The sequence below is a fragment of the Lynx canadensis genome, chromosome B4 (assembly GCF_007474595.2).
Source record: "Lynx canadensis isolate LIC74 chromosome B4, mLynCan4.pri.v2, whole genome shotgun sequence".
In the NCBI taxonomy this organism is placed as follows: Eukaryota; Metazoa; Chordata; class Mammalia; order Carnivora; family Felidae; genus Lynx; species Lynx canadensis.
In genome coordinates, this window is record NC_044309.1 from 46,843,928 (window position 1) to 46,861,559 (window position 17,632).

Consider the following 17,632-nt stretch of genomic DNA (forward strand, 5'->3'; position numbering starts at 1 on the left):
TTCAAGGTATATCTTCTGTGCAGCTCATCTGAACTCACCTTTCTCTTTTCCCAGATGAACAAATGTCTATCACAGCACAAATACTACTTTTTTGTATGCATTTGTTTCTCCTGGCCTTTCCCACTCTTGGGGATAGAGCTCATATCTGATTCATGTTTATATTCCCAGCACCTAGCCCAAGGTTGGCACTTTTTGCCGATAAGTGAGACGAATGAAGATGATCTCTAACATCCCCGCTACCTACAACATTCCATGCATTGAGGAACCTGTCCAAGATTTTCAGCACATTGAACCAGCATCCTGGGGGACTTTTCTATAATCGCTATGAACTCTTTCCCTGTGTTCAAAGCCTAGGTTTGAGCTCAGCACAGCATATATTACTATTGTGAATACTGCAACCTATTTGATAGGGCCTTGCTTCCTGGTGACTCTTGCTAGTGCCTTGTCTGGAAGGTACAGTCTGGAGCCCGTTTCTACCTTTTGATGATAAGCACCTTCTCCCCTTGTTTCCTCTCAACCCCCTGGAAGGGGGAAACTAAGGAGTGGAGGGTTTCAAAAGGAGCCAAGCATGGTGAGGAAGGAGACTTCTGTGTGTTGGATGAATCACATCAGGTTAGCTGTAGCAAAGATGAAAGGTGCAACGCAATGGTGGACTGGAGGGGGTTAGAAGTAATCAAGGGTCATGAGGGCAATTCTAGAGAGACTGCCCTGGCTATAGAACTGCCCTTGCAAGCAAATTATGTCATAAGCACCGGTCCAGTCTGAGATGTAGAAATGGCATTTTAGGAAGCCCAGGGTACAAGGAGAGGGCACAGTGTTGGTTCTCAGGGCACAGCAATCCAGGACCTTGGTAGAAGAGCGCTTCTTTCCTGCTTCAGCAAAAGCACTGTGACTGAAATGTGGTGCTGGGGTTTAGCCAGATACCCCTCCTAGTTGGAGGAGAATATCAGAGTTCCAATCCTAATGGGGCATTAGAAGTCAAGCTAGGAACTGGGGCTGGAATGAGGGGAGAATTGTTTTCCTAGAAGCATAGCAGATAACATGAGCACCCAGGTGCTCACTGAGGGAACATTAGGAGCTAGAGACTAAACCTCGCCTCCACTCACTGGTAGAGACAGCACCCAGATATTACAATCTTTGTTACTCAATGCTTAGGGATGGGGTAGGTCAGCCTTAAGCTTGGAGTGTTTATAATCAGAATTTAACTTTTAAGGTTTTGAAATCTTAAGTGGCCACAGGCACGTAATAATAAGCAATCATATAAATTTACATAGGGATGCAATAATTATTTGGGCCTATCAAATTGGAATGAAGTAGTTTTAAAATATTTTAAGATACAATAATCGGTGCTGGTGAGGGTATGGTTAGACAGACCTTCTAATATACTGCTGATTTTACATTGGTATAACTCTTATGGAAAATAATTTGAAAATTCATGTCAAGCCCCTTAAAAAATGTCTGTTGGTGCTAATTCAGCCCTCATTTTTGCCTTTCTCCTCTTCCTACTGTTAAGGTTTTTATTTGATCATTCATTTTTCTCCAAGGACCCATATGTTTCAGGGAAACTGACCACTTCCCTGTCTCCCTCCCATCACGGATAGGCCCTGGTGGACTTAACCCAATCAGAGCATCCGAACTCCTGGTCCACGGTCACTGGTTTGTGGACAGGCTTAGGGCCTATATTCCAATCAGGATGGATTGCAAAACTCTGGCTTGAAATGCAGGGACAGAAATGTACTCTCTCCCACTAGATGTAAGTGAGAACATCTGTAGCCTTAACTGTGGCTGGTAGCCATCCTATAACCATGAGGGAAGTCAGCCGAGGACAGAGTTGCCTTTGTGGTTGACAGATGAGAGAGGAAGAAAATGGATCCCTGACTACATCTCCGAATCACTGGATCAGTCAACCTGAAATTGGTCTGCTTCTGGAATTCTAATTAACATGTGACAACAAAATTGCTTTATTTTTAAGCCGATTTGAGTTTTGTTTTCTGCTATTTGCCATTGAAAGTCTGCTAACTTTGACTCAGGAATTTCACTTCTAGGAATCTATTCCTATGAAATAATCATAAATTCATATAAAATACTTAAGTTATACCATTATTTATAAGAGAGAAAAATAGGAAACAGCATGCATAAATGTCCCCAAATGGGTGAAGGTTAAATAAATTATATTGTACTCATAGGAAGGAATTTTATGAAACTATTACAAATCATGTTTCTGAAGCATATTTAATGACCCTGGAAAATGCTCACAGTATAAAGTATAAAAAGTAAGATGTAAAATTGGATTCACATAATGCATTCCCATTATCTTATTTACATATAGAGAGATTGAAACCAAAATATTGACCATTGTTTATGGGTAATTTTTATTACCCTCTTTATGGGTTTTGAACATTTAATGTTTTTGAAATGTGCACATATCACTTTTATAATCAGAAAGAATTTAATAAACATTACCAATATTTTTATAGTTTTGACTCTTTGTCAGAGATCCTAAAGGTTATTAACATATGCTAATTTTCCGTTTTGTTGAGGCATATATTTGAGTCATGCCCTGGGAGGCTAGTATGAGGGAATGCTTTTCTAAACTCTGCTACCCTTCCAAAGGCCAGACCTTTTATAGCCCTCAGCCCTGGAGAAAAATTAAGCTTAGGTGGAACTGGGGAAACATCTGTCACCCAACATAGAAGCAAGCGTCCTTCTCAACCAAAGGAAAGCAGTGCCTTGCTTCCTTCTCGAAGCCAAGCTGAATCTGAAGTTATATTTACTCCTTCTGGACTCTTCCTTCTCCCTCCCCTCCCCCTTGCCCAGGTTTGGGACTATCAGGGCACTTTGCAGATGGGAAACCAAAATGCTCCGGGAAATGACTCACCCCCAGCCAGACTGTGATACAGCCACAAAGAAACAGTTTGGAACCAGGGCCATCTGCCTCTTCAGTTAGGGGCTTAATCCCCAAGGTAGCTTATTATCATCAATAGTAGAACTATTTTCCCCCAGACTGGTGTTGGGGGTACCATCCTGCACCTAGATGGCCCTGCTACCATTGTTTATCTAACACAACCCCAGTGGGGAAAGTTCTAGTACTTGAAGTCTGGGAACAACCAGCCCTATTTCTCCATTCTTATCCAGAAATGATCATGTGAACAGGCAATACTTCCTCCCTTAAAGATTCCGGATCCTGGGGCTTGCGTGTGAGAAGCAGGATCCCCTCCTCTGTTCCCCTTCCCCCCTTCCCTTCCTCTTTTTTTTCAACATCTTTAATGGCTCAGGTTCCTTAAGCCTTGCCTGCTGGCCTTCAAGATCATTCCATTGCAAAGTAAGATGTCTGCCTTGTCCATTATTCCCTACAACATGGGCATCTGACTGACCCAGTCCCTCCTCACTGTTGGACTTCTGGCTTTGGCACTGATGCATCTTCTTAGTAATCATTCCCTCACCGGGGCAGAGGCATTTGGAGCCTCCCTTCTCATTTTGGCTCCTCCTAGATGAGGAACTTTTTCCAGATGAGGCTACCTTCAGCTAAAACGTACCTTGAGATCAGGGCTAATGATGCTGTTAGGTGCTGGGCCTTCTCAGAGCCAACGCCTTCATGTCTCCACAGTTTCTTTCTCTTTCAGAACTGTGATGTACAAAAATCATCCCCCTGCTTATTCTCCAGCAGGAGAGAGTTGTGCCAAGAGATCATCTCACCAACCGCATCTCCCTTGCTTACCCGAAGTTCTCTCTGTGTTAGCAGCATTCCTTAGCGAGGAGACCACATTTTAGCCGGGACCAAGATAATAGATCATTTATCTTACAGGCTCAGAGACTTCATTCCTGAGACAACACTCTTCCGGGAGGGAGAGGAGTCCTGGAGGAATAGAAACCTGGAGCACACAGCTGTAGAGTGCCCTCATGGAGGGCACTGGAACAGAGCAGGAGCCAGCCTCCCTGAGAACCAGGGACAGGTCTGGCTCATCTCGCTTTTTAACGTGGCACCAAGCGCAGAGCTGGGTGCACTGAAGTTAGCCCAATTCAGCCCCCATCTAGCACCCCTTTTAAGAAGAGGTCGTTTGAGGGGCGCCTGGGTGGCACAGTCGGTTAAGCGTCCAACTTCAGCCAGGTCACGATCTCACGGTCCCTGAGTTCGAGCCCCGCGTCGGGCTCTGGGCTGATGGCTCAGAGCCTGGAGCCTGTTTCCGATTCTGTGTCTCCCTCTCTCTCTGCCCCTCCCCCGTTCATGCTCTGTCTCTCTCTGTCCCCCCAAAAAATAAATAAATAAACGTTGAAAAAAAAAATTAAAAAAAAAAAGAAGAGGTCGTTTGTAGACTAAACAGACAGACTTGCATGTGTGTGCCTTTGTGAATGGTGTCTTTGAGAAGCTGCCCTAGAAAAGTGAATCCTGCCTGACTGCCCCACGGACATTGTTAGCCTATCTCTGACCTCAGCTAAAGTAAATGTCAATGCTTTTACCTTTGGGCCCTTACTGTCCTTCAGTCTCTCCCTTTAAGATCAGGCCCAACCACATGCATTGCCTTTGCATCGCCTTATCTCTGTGTGCCTGAGGATCTGGTTTCTGCGTGCGGGAGCCATGTGGGCCATAGATGGGGGCTTACAGCATATTGTATTCCCCTCCCTCGTGGAGAGTCCCCATGTCCCTGTGTGCCATGTGACTCATCACACCCCCATGGTTATATAACTGCTGCCACCCCTGTTTGCCGTCCCTTCCCTCCACCAGACCTGCTGACAGTGCGGGACCATTTCTACTACTGTGAATGGGTCACCGCACCCTTGATGCCTAGCTTCTCCAGATCTCAAAGACGGAACAGAACTTCTGAGGCTTTGAAACCTCCTACTCTCAGGGATTCAGTTCTGCATTTACTGAGTGCCTCCACGTTCCAGGCTCAGTGCAAGATGTTGTTCAGCAGCTGTTATCATTATCCCTTGTATAGATGAACAAAATGAGGACTCGAAAAGTTAATAGACTTGGTCAAAAATCACCTGGCTAATGGTGGAATGTGATTCAAATGAAGATCGGCTTGACCTTAGAACAGTATGCTTCCTAGAGCATAACATGGGTCTATAGTCCTATGAAAAAGCATGATGTCATATTTGAACTTTTCCTACATGATAACATTTTATGCCTCATCTTCCAGTAGATGGAGTCCCAAGAATGTCTGGATGAGAAGGAAAGTGGTGGTGATGGGGGTGGAGGCCACACATCTGAGTCTCATTTCTACCCTGTCTCTCCCTCCCTTCCTGCAGCTTGTCTCATTTTCCCTGGGGGAAAGGGAGTCAGTGTTGTGTAGTGATTAAGAGCAAATTCTGTGGATTCAGGTCGATGGGCTGAAATCCTGGTTCTGTTACTAACGATGTGACTTTAGGAAAGATACTTATCCTTTCTGAGTCTCAGTTTTCTCATTGGTAAAGTAGGTATAATAATGATACCTAGTTCATAAGTTCATGATTACAAAATATGACACTATGTGTGCAGAGATTATTACACGTTGCATAAAGAATGCACCATAAGTTGGTCATTTGTATCACTAGTAACCAGCAGCTGGAATGAGTGTGCCAACTGGTGTACCCACTTTGGAGAACAATTTGGTCATGTCTGGATAAGTCAAAGGTGTGCGTGCATAACCTTATGTCCCAGCCACTGTTCTCCTGGGTATACATTTGCATACGTATAGGAAACCCGTGGAGCAATGCTTGTAGCAGCAGCATCTGTTAATCTCAAAGACGGTAATATAATCTGTATGTTTGTTAGTAGGAGAATGAATAAATCATGGTATAGTCATACAATGAAATATTTTACATCGGTGAAAATAAATGAGCGGACATTGTGCAGATCAACACGGATGATTTCATGAATGCAGTAAAACAGAGAGTTGCAGGAGAATGCGTTGGGTTAAAAACATGTAAAACAATGACTCTGTATTGATCAGGGCTACCTACATATGTAAAAAAAAAGTGCAGAGGAATGGAAAACACTACATTCAGTATGGTGGGGAGTGGAGGGGTACATAGGGGCGTCCATTTATTAGAATAGGTTCTTTCTCAAACTAAGCAGTGGATTCACGGTGTGGTAGGCAGAATTCTAAGAGGGTCCTCAAGATTCTCGCCACCTGGTGTACACGTACCTTTTCCCAGATATTCAATCAAACACTAATTGCAGTTCCGCTGAGAAGGGATTTTGTAAATGTAATTAAGGTCCCAAATCAGTTGACTTTAAGATAGGCCTTAAAATAAGATTATGCTAAATGGACCTGAGGTAATCAGCTGAACTCATCCTGGTGCGAAAGATTTGAAGCACGGAAGGGATTTGACGTGACAGGAAGTCTTTGTTGCTGGATTGAAGATGGAGGGGGCCAGGTGGCAACAAGCTGAGAGTGGCCTCTGTTGGCTGAGGGTGGTGGCAGTTGACAGCCAGCATGGAAATGGGGTCCTCTGTCCTACAACTGCGAGGAGTGGAATTCTGTTAACAATCTGAATGAGCCTGGTCCAGGAGAAGGACCCTGAGGCACAGGGGAGATGAACAGTGACGAGTGCGCTGATGCTTTGATTTCAGCGTGGGACCCTGAGCAGAGCACCCAGCCACGCGGTGCCTAGACTGCCATCCCACAGAACTGTGAGCTCACTAACGAGTGTCGTTTTCAACTGCTGAGTGTCTCATGGGTAACGTAAAACTAACACACACAACCTCATAGTCTTCTTCTTCGTATAATTTTTGCACATCTGAGATATTTCATAATATTTTTCAAAAGCAGCTAGAACAGATTTGGAGCCTCGTAGTATTGTCGAGTTCTGGACCTGACCAGAAAGTAGCCTGGTGTGTTTGGCATACGGTAAAAAGCCTCCAAAATGCCGAATCAGAGGCAATGCATGTCAGCAAGACCCTGCTGAGATGAATTCCACAGCCAGCCAAGGGGTGGTCCACCAAGAAGGAACTGGGCATACACAATGATATTAAACCAGATGAGTAGGGCTCTGTGATATATATATTTTTTAAAGTTCATGGGATCCAAGCAAATGTTCTATCACGTTGGTCAGAATCTATTTGTCTGTCTGAAGGACCTTGGGCTTTTAGGTCTAGTTTTTCCTCCTGAGTGGAGGTTGGGGAGGGGGTCAGATGAGACATGAGAGATGAAGAAGAGGAGAGGTCTCCCAGAAGTAGCTGTGTCGCGACAGCCCGTACTAGTCCCTCATGAGGAAATGAACTCCATGGTGGACCTGCTGTACCAAAAAGCACCCCCTCTTGCCCCATCAATCGTCAAGTCCTTGTCTTCCTCAAAGCCCTCCTGATTTCAAAAAGTGGTCACTGGAGTTACAGTCTAGGCATGTGCCCTGGAATGTCCGAGTCAGGCTAGAGTAAATGGACTAAAGCGAGCATGCTATTTGAGGCTCTCTTCTTCCCAACTTCAGGGATTATTGAGCCACATAGGATCGTTGTACGAAGGAGCCCCAGACCAGTACACCATCTGCCTGCTGCATAGTTCAAACCAGATGACCCTCTAGCAACGAAACTCAATACTGCCTACAAATGATCTCATTATCTCACTACCCGCCCAGACACTTCCCGACCGCCATGGGAACGCTTTCATTTGTAACAACACTATTCATCTAGTTTCTCCATTAGAAACTTACAAGTAACCCAATCATTTCAATTCTTTTCCATAGTCTGTTCCATCCCCATTACACCTCTCTAAAAGTTATCACTTTTTTTTTTTCCTGGTCTTGATTTAGACTTATTTTATTTACATATAATTTCAAGCTTTCCAGAAAAGTTGTAAGCCTTGAATAATTCTCATATGTCCCGTACCCAAACTAATCAATTGTTTCTATTTTTTTCTCTCTCTCTCATTCCTTACATGTGTGTGCTTTTCATCTGTAAACCATTCCAGAGTAAGTTGAGGCATCATGACCTTCTACAACTAAATACTTCATTGTGCCTTTCCATATTTCCTAAGAAAAAGAACATTCTTTTATATAACTATAGTAGAATAATCAAAATTTGGAAATTTAACATTGATATAATAGTTACATTTAACCCACAGTCCGTATTTAAGTGCTATCAATCCTCCCAATAACGTTTTTTGTAAGATATGTTTCCTTTGGTCTAAGGTGTAGCCCGGGATTATACATTGCATTCAGTTTGTCATGCCTCTTTAGTTTTTTTTCTTTTTTTTCTTTAATCTGAAATAGTTCCCCTGCTTTCCTTTGTCTTGCTTGACCTTGACAGTTTTTCAGAGTACAGGCTAGTTACTTCGTGGAATGTGACACAGTCCGGATTTGTCTGGTGTTTCCTTGTAAGTAAATTCAGGCTTGGCAATTTTGGTAGGAATATCACTTTGGCAGGTCTGTGATGTCAGTTCGTCCCAATACTAGTGATATTAACTTTGATTATTTGGTTAAGGTGGCGTCTACCAGTTTTCATTTCTGTGAAGTTATTGTTTCTTCTCTTGTAACTAGTAAGTAATTTATGGGGAAATAATTTGAGAATATGGGAACTATCATGTCTTTCGTCAAATTTTCACCCAGTGGTTTTAACATCCATTGATGGTTTTCTAGCTCCTTCATTCCTTTCATGTTTACTCATTGGGGCTGTTTAATAATAATCTATTTATATCTGTAAAAACTTATAGATTCTTATTTTATTCAATAGGTTATAGTCAATTACAATCATTCGATGCTCAAATTGCCCTGATTTAGCAAGTGGGAGCCCCTTTTAGCTGACTCCTGTGTCCTTTTGATGTCTCTCCACCATTCTTTGACAATTTTCTTTCTTACACAACACGATGTGTCAGGTTCATCTTGTCCTTTGAGCCTTTTCTCCAAGGGACACTTGTTCCTTCTAATGGTGAATAGTATTTAGAAACCAGTATCTGGGTTCTGTATACACTTAGTGGTCCTGTCATTGTTTCCAGGCTTTCTCAAGAGACAGAACTAAAATATATGCATGTATATGACAGATAGATTGATATATACATGTATAGTAAAATTACGTGTGCTATAGGACACATTCTTTCTCCTTTTTTTGTATGTCTGATTCTTTTCTCCAAGAGTAAGAAGACTGACTGTCATGATCTTCGATATATTTACTCATTTTTTCCAAACCTGGAGTAAACAGAAAATAACTCCAGAATTCCTAATATGTGCAACTGCTAAAACTAAGTTTACTAAGTTGAGTTTAACATTTGTTTATAATTTTTTTCAGGTAAAATATGTAAACAGTGAAAATGTGCAGATCTTAAGTGTACAATTCATTAAGTGTTGTCAAATGCTTATGTCTATACCTATAGATATCCTACACCTCTATCAAGAGATATATCTATCACTTCAGAATTCTCTTAGGCTCTTTCCTAGTCAATACTGCTGTCTCCCATCAGCCATCATTTTTTTCTGATCTGTTTTTTCATCAAAGATTAGTTTTGCCTATTCTAGAACTTAACAAAAATGGAATAATATAGAAATACTCTTTCATTATTTTGCTTAGAATAATATCTATGAAAATCATTCAGATTATTGTGTGTGTCCATAATCCATTCCTTTTTCTTGCTGAATTGTATTCCATTGTATGAATATACTTCAATTTGTTTCTCTATGTTCCTGCCAAGGGACATTTGGATCAAATGCAAATATTATAAATAATGCTGCTATGAATATTCATATACAAGTATTTTTGTGGACATTTATTTTTTCTTGGGTAGATACCTTAGAGTAGGATTTCTGGATCACAGGGTAGGTATGACAGATTGCATTTCCCAAATGTGGCCACGAGAATATCTTCAGTCCCACATCCTTTTCTGGAACTTCCCCTCTTCTCTATCTAGAGATAGAGTCTATGTCTTCACTACTTGAACCTAGACAGACCGGTGTGACAGCAAAACCAAAAAACACCATGTGGCTTCTAATGCTGGATCATAAGATACCATGCACTGCCCTATGTGTATTTTCCTTTTCTCAATGGTCTTGTACGTCCTATTTTTCAATGCCTGAAAAAAAAGTCACTGCACGTATTTTACAGTTGATGGTATTTTTATAATGAGAGAGAAAGTCTAGTAACTGTTACACCATCAGAATGGAAGTCTAAATTCAGTGGCTTAAAAAAATTACTTCTCTGTATGAGAATATCTGAAGGTAAGAAGTACAGGTAGAGAGGGTCACTTCAGGAAATGTAGTTCCTTCCATCCTGCCTCTTTGCCATCCCCCGGGGACCTTGTTTCCATTTGCATGGTTGAAACTGAACACAGTCTAATCTAAGTACCAGTTCAAAGGAAGATAAACTCCTTGTCTTTGAACTTGGAAATGACCTGGGAGACTCATGCATAACTTTTATTTACATCTATCTCATTAGCCTACTAAGCCACAAAACCATATATCACTGAAAGGGGAATATACTCTCTGGCTAGCTACATGACCACGGGACAAGACTAAAGTTTATTACTTTGAAGAAGAGAAGAACAGAGTTTGGTGGGTTACTAGTAATCTTTGCCCATTCCTTCAGAAAGATCATTCTAAAATATTTAATGATTGTGTAACTGCTATGCCTAAAATCCTTCAGTGGCTCCCTACTTCAAAATCTTTAGCTGGACATATAAGAAGCAATATGATCTGGGAAAACCCATTCTTCTTTTTTTTCTTTAAGTATTTATTTATTTTGAGAGAGAGACAGAGTATGCAGGCATGAGTGGAGGAGGGGCAGAAAAAGAGGGAGAGAGAGAGAATTCCAACTAGGCTCTGTGCTGTCAGCACAGATCCCAACACGGGGCTTGAACTCACAAACCATGAGATCTTGGGCCTGAGCTGAGAGCAAGAGTTGGACGCAGAACCGACTGAGCCACTCGGGCACCCCAAAGCCCGTTCTTCTTTTCAGGATCAGGATTTCCCTTAGCCCTTCACACTTCACCACTTAACGTCTCCGCTAGAGTTGATGCTTCCCCACCCCTGTATCTCAGGCTGTTTCCACCAGTTACAGACTCCTCCCCTTTTTCTTTGCCATCAAATTCCTGCCCATTTGTCAAGACCCTTCCCATTCCCCAGGAAGTGGGCTTTCCCCCAGCCCATTATTCTGCCATTTCATTCACTTTTGCCATATCCGGTGACTCGCTGGTGAATGTTTAACAACCGTCTCTCTGGAAGAAAAAAATAATGATTGCCATTTGTGTAAATGGCAATTCCCATTGTGTAAATACTTCCACAATAGCTGGTTTCAAGCTACCAACTTAACATCACGGAATGCAGAGGTGGGAATGAGCTAGTATGAGCCAGCTCAAGTCACCACTGACTATATAGAGAGAGATTTTATAGCATTTGTCCCATTGCCTTTCAATTGTTTGTTTATGGATAAAGGCTGTATCTTATTTGTCATACTTTCCCCAACATCTAGAACCTTAGTACAGTAGCTGACACACAGTAGGAGGTAAATAATAAATGCATGTCTATGTGTTTTAGGAGAGGTTGCAATAGGATGGAAGGAACTAAGAAAGAGGGAATACATACTACTCATTAATCTAGTGGACTTTGCAGGGCTGAGAGAACACCAGCCACCCCATAGTGCCTCTAGTAAATGAAGGATCCCACCCTTGTCCCTACCTCGGTCTTTCCTTCCCTTCTTACCCTAACTTCCAGACAATTTAGTCTAGACTTACAGTTTCTTTCTTCTTCATAACTCTCTCTCCTCATCCAGTCCCCATTTGGTCTCTTCCTGATGACAACATACAATAACAGTCCTCTCTTACTACGCTTCTCTGTGCTGTTTGGATTTGCCCACCACTCCCTTCTAGCCGACACTGTCTCCTTTTTGGCTCCTTGAGTCACAGTCTCCTTGTTCTTCCTTTAACTCACTAGCCCGTCTTTCTCAGTCTTTTTCCTTGTATCCGTGTCATCTCCTGTAGATTGACTATTCCCAGATTCTGTCCTTGAGGCTTCTCTCTTCTCACTCTTCATGTTTTGCTGAAGAATGGTATGAATCCTGTGGTTTTAATTCCATGCTTAATGTTCAGCTCTAAATTTGCTCCTATGTGTCAGACATATATACATCTAGCGGATGTATATATCTACTGGATGTATATATCTACTGGACAGCGATACCTGGATGGCTTCACCCAAAGATTTTTTGTTTTTATTTTTTTTTAATGTTTATTCATTTTTGAAACAGAGACAGACACAGAGGGCGAGCGGGGGAGGGGCAGAGAGAAAGAGGGAGACACAGAATCCGAAGCAGGCTCCAGGCTCTGAGCCATCAGCACAGAGCCCGACACGGGGCTCGAACTCACGAACTGTGACATCGTGACCTGAGCTGAAGTCGGACGCCCAACCGACCGAGCCACCCAGGCGCCCCTTCACCCAAAGATATTTAATTCAACACACCCAAATCCTAAGTCAAAATTTATTTTTGCTTCAAAATGTTTCTGCTCCTATGATTTTCTTTTCTATACTTCAAATCATCATTCCACAATCTAAGATCTATCCTAAGACTTCTCTCTTTGCTTAATCAACAAGTCCAGTGGATTTTGTCTCCTAAAACCATCTTTTATGTTTTAATCTTGCCTCTGTATCTCCATTGACCTTTACCGTCTGTCACTGGACTGTGACAATACCTCTAACTGCTGTCCTCTCCCCATCTCACATCCTCATCCCTTTAAGACATTCTCTATGGTGCTGCCACAGTGACCCATCCAGAGTGCTGGTCTAACCACCTCATTAAAACAAAGTCTGTGTCCCTCAGCATTTGACATATGTAATGGCCCTTCTTGACGTGGCCTCCGATTCTCTTTTTTGTCTCTCTCCTTCTTTCCACTCAACCTCTACAAACAATTGTCTCCATTTTCTTCATCTCCTATCTTTATGTAGAACAATTTCCCATCATTGTTCCACAATAGTCCTCCAAATCCATTGTCGAGTGTCACCTCGTCTACAAAGTCTTCTCTACTTCCTTCTCTGAAGGTAGAATAAATAACTCTCAAATTTCTTGCCTACTTACATTTCTATTCTGGCACATCCTATGCTGTATGTGCTCATTGTTTTTATTTGTTTATCCCTTTCACTAGACTGTGGCTTCCTCTTTTCAACACGATCTTTGCAGTTCCTGGTATGGTACCAGTCCATAGGGAGTGCTCCTTCATTCTTCTTCTGTTGTCGAAATAGAGTGTTAAAACCACAGTCAAATGCTGCTCCTATGCAATATTTAAAAACTGGAAATTCTGGCTTTATAAAATGAAAGTGACTGACTGGTAGGGAAGATCTGAAGGATGCTTACAAGCCTTTTATGTGCTTTTTTATTAGGTCTGAGTATCTCCTAATTCATTAGTAATGAGGGAAAGGAAGAACGCTGGCAGGTTTTTATCTCAAATCATTATTAATACAGAATTATTTTTTTCCCCAAAATTTCTCTGTGTAAAGCACCATTAGATTCTGTTGGCAAAATCAGCATTCAGGAAATGACTTGGGTCTTGACCCAGTCCCTAAATATGGGCCGATGCTGCCGCTTGCCTGGGGAGCCCATTCACCACTCTCATGTATTTTCCCAGTAAAGAGTTGATTCATGTTACAGGTAGAAAAGAAAGCGTCTCCACATCTCAGCGTGTGCAGAACAGAACTCGTCATCTGCCCTCTTAACCCCGCATCCCCTCCTGTGTTGTCTATTTTTGTTAATGCATCACCATCCTCCCTGCCACCCAGGCTCAAAATCTCCCTGTTATCTTTGCTTCCCTTTCCCCCTCCCCTGCCCCCAACAGCTTGGCTGTTGTCAATTATGCCTTCCTGTTACCTCTCACACCTGTCCCCTCCTCTGTTCCCATTGCTGTTGCCCTAATTCAGATGCTTATTACCTCTTGCCTGGACTGCAGCAGTAACCGGCTGAATGGTCTCTCTGCCTCACTCAGATCAGTCTTACATATCAGGTCAATCTGCCTGCAACAGAGCTTTCATCACGCCCTACCCCTGTTAAAAACCATTCAGTGGCTTCTCTATTCCCCGCAGAATAAAGTCCACATTCATTCAAGGTGTGGCCTTTGCAACATGATTTCTCATTACTCCTTTCGTGCTCCCTATGCTTCAACTAAATCAAACTACTTTCTCTTTATTCACTCACTCATTCATTTATTTAATAGCTATTTATTGAACCACTGCGCAAGGCACTGAGGACACAGAAATGAAAGGCAACATTTCTGATCTCAAGCAGCTTACCAGTTCTGCCTCCTTCCCACCTCTGGGCTGTTAACCTTTCTGTCTCTATCGCCTAGAATGCTCCCCCTGCCCCCATCTACACCTGCCCAGATTCCACCCTTGCCTCAACGCTTCCTTTCCCCTGATTCAAATATCACTTTCTTCCTGAAGCCTCCTCCTGCCCCACCTCTTTCTCTCTCCAAGCTGGAAGAAATCAATTCCTCCTCTCAGAGTTTATAGCACGTCACCTGCATTCTCTGAAGGCTATGTCTCATTTTCTAACGAAAACTATATGTTCCTGAGAGAAGGCTCTGTGTCAGCTTCACCTCTGCATCTGAAAGAACGTTCAATACAATTCTGAGCAAATATTAATTACTCAGTTAAATTTAGTTGAGTGAACCAATATCTCACAGATGCACCACGTAAAATGAGGCCTCTAAGTCTTAGATTTTAGAACCGGAAAATGGTCCTTTTCTGTTCTTTGCTCCTGATTGTCAAAAAGATTCTGGCTTTTTCACTACCCATGCTCTTTCTGTCCTGGGCAGAATGCCCAATGCCACATGGATTGGAGAGTCAATACAAAGGGCCCCTGGCTACGTTCCTTAAGAGGCCTCCTGACTTTGCATTCCTGGGATCGCGCTCTCTCAGAGCCACATGGCAGCTCCCAGCTCCGTTCCTTGGTAACCTAGATTATTCAGGGTTTACTCCACCTCCTCCTGGAGACAAGGTAGGCTCAGTCATCTAGGGGTCTGCACCACTGCGGGGTCACAAAGGCAAGACTGGCTCGGAACCAGGAGTTTGGGTGCAAAACACAGCTTGGGCAGGTGCTCCATCCGGGCTTGTGCACGAGGGCAAGGGGCAGTGGCTGTGTGGTCAGAGCCAGAGGCTGCAATTGCTCTGGGACACTCCAGATCCTGGTGGAGTCCCAGCGAGAATCACAGCTTGTGGGCAAATGGGATGCTGGAAGCGAGTCCCCTCTAAGTCCAGGGCTCCCAAGGGGTGGGGGAACTTCTTTGGCTCCTTCGGTAGCCCTCCACGGATGCCAAGCTCAGATTCAAGTCCCTTGGCATTGATTGATAATCTCTGACCTGGCTCCACCTACTTTTCTTAATTTAGCATCCACCACATCTCTGGGAACAGCTTCTAGTACCCTCACAACATACAGCTCTCGGCTACTCAAGCACGGCCTGCTTGTTCGTGCCCCTGGGTCTTTGCCTAAACCGGCTGCCCTAGTACCTATCATCTGCTCCATTCTCTGTCCGTTGAAATCCTCTGCCACCAAAGCCCTACTCAAATACCACATCTGTTCAGACTCTTTTGTCGACTGCCCCAGTCAAATGCACCACTCTAGTTTTAGCACTGATTTCATTGTGCTCTATCTTGTAGATAGACAGTTGTTGGTAAGTCTGTCTCCTTAAACGGATTATAAGATTTTTTAAAATAGCCACATTTTGTTCAGATGTGTACCTAAAAGCCTAGCACAGCTCCCAGAATGCAGAAGCCCTGTGGCTATCTAAGAAATGTTTGCTAAATGGTATCCAAATGAAACATTATCATGCTGTTCAATAGGATTAATATGCTTCCGGACAGTTTCTACCTTGTAGAAGGGGTGAGGCCAACACGGATGCCTGTTTCCCCCGGAGCATCTTGCCCATGCCTTGGCCCCGAGGGTGTTTCCTGTCCTGTTTAGTGCAATTCTAGGTCTGAGACCCAATTCTGTGAGCTGTCTTTCTCCTCTGATTCCCTCAGCTTATCCCTCCCCCTGACAGTTTGGCGCTCACCTATTCCCCATCACTAATTTCTTGGGACTGGGTAAGTAGTGGGCATGGGCGAGGGCAGGCACCCAGGCCCCAGGGGAGGTAAGAACACCAAGAAAGCAGACACTGTGTTTCATCCTCTCTGTCTACCTTCCAATCACCTCCCTTGATGTTCACATTTTCAAAGTGCTCAGGGCCTTTTGTGTCTATGCTGTATGAGGGTATTTTACTGCACCTTCCTCTATAGCTTCCATGGCCCCATGCTCATTTACCCCATTCCCAGCAAAGCTGTGAGTTTCTTGAAGGAGAGAATTGTGTCTTGCAATATTCTAGTATCCACAACACAACATCAAGCATAGGTTTCTATACAGTGAACATTGTTGAATTTTACAAATCAAGCTTCCTATCTGGGCATCCTGATGAGTCATGGGCATCAAAGCGAAACACTGTGGTCTGTAATTAAAATATCTTCACTGCAATGTTATCATAATAACAAATAACTGGAAATAACTTAATGCCTAACAATGAGGTACAAGGTTCAGTAAATCGTGGTGCATCACTATGGTGGGATATTATGCAATTATTAAAATGGTAGTTATAATGTGAATGGAGCTATATGGAAAATATAATAGACTGGTAACTGATTAAAAAAGCTTAAAAAAGAGTCCAAAACTAGCATCTTAACTATCACGTTGCTCGACAACAAACCTGGAAAGGTGATAGGGGAAGATAAAGCTGGTATTAATGCCGTGAGACTTTAAGTGATTTTTCCCATGTCTTTAAGGTTGTGGCTATATTATCTTTTGAATAAAAATGTGGGCATAAATATAATTAACATAAAGAATATATAACCCATTTCACTTGAAGTTTAGGGCCATTAGTAGTGGGAAGTCCGTATGGTCAAAGAATGGAAGTGCAAAAAGGTGATTTTGGTCAAGGCAAATGTCCTATGCCTTTTTGCCATATACTCTTACCAAATGAGTTTTGGTAACTATGGTGACGATACTGATAACCAAAAGAAAATGTTTCTTTGATTGTTATCCCGAAACCTGAAAATCAGTATGGAAACTGAAAATAATCATGGCGGCCCTAGGAAAAATATGCCAACTGCAGTAAGGTCAAATAGTTCAGGGCAGAGGGCTAGTCCCACCCTGGGACTGGCTGATCCCTGACTATGTGGCACATGGTGACAGAGTGGACATTCTGGTCCAGTTCTGGTATTAAAGACCCGTGGCATTTTGGGAGAGTCACTTAACCTAAATAGGTAATTTCCTTCATCCAGCTGGCCAGCCAACCCCATTCAACAAAACCCGGTGAGTTTCTACTGGGTGGCAGCATTGAGCTCAGCACTGGGCCATCCGTACTTTCTGCCAGAGCAAGTTCACAGGGATAGTGGGAGGATAAAATGAAATAATGCATGTAGAGGCTGTGTGGGAAAGCTGCACGAAATAAATGTGAGCTATTATTAAGAAGAATGTAGAGGCATAGCTGGTCTAGTTAGTTCCACAATGCTAACAGCTGATTCAGATCCCAACAAAATTGAGACAATCAGCTACTAACAAAGCTGGGAAAAACAAAGCCCTGATTAAAATGGGCTGCAGCTGACTTTTCCAAGCGTCCCAGCTGGCCTCATTCGGGTTCTCACAGCAAACCGTTGTACCTCCAGCAGAGTACTGATCACCCTGTAGGGCACAGTTCTCTCCTGTGCACCTGTCTCTTTA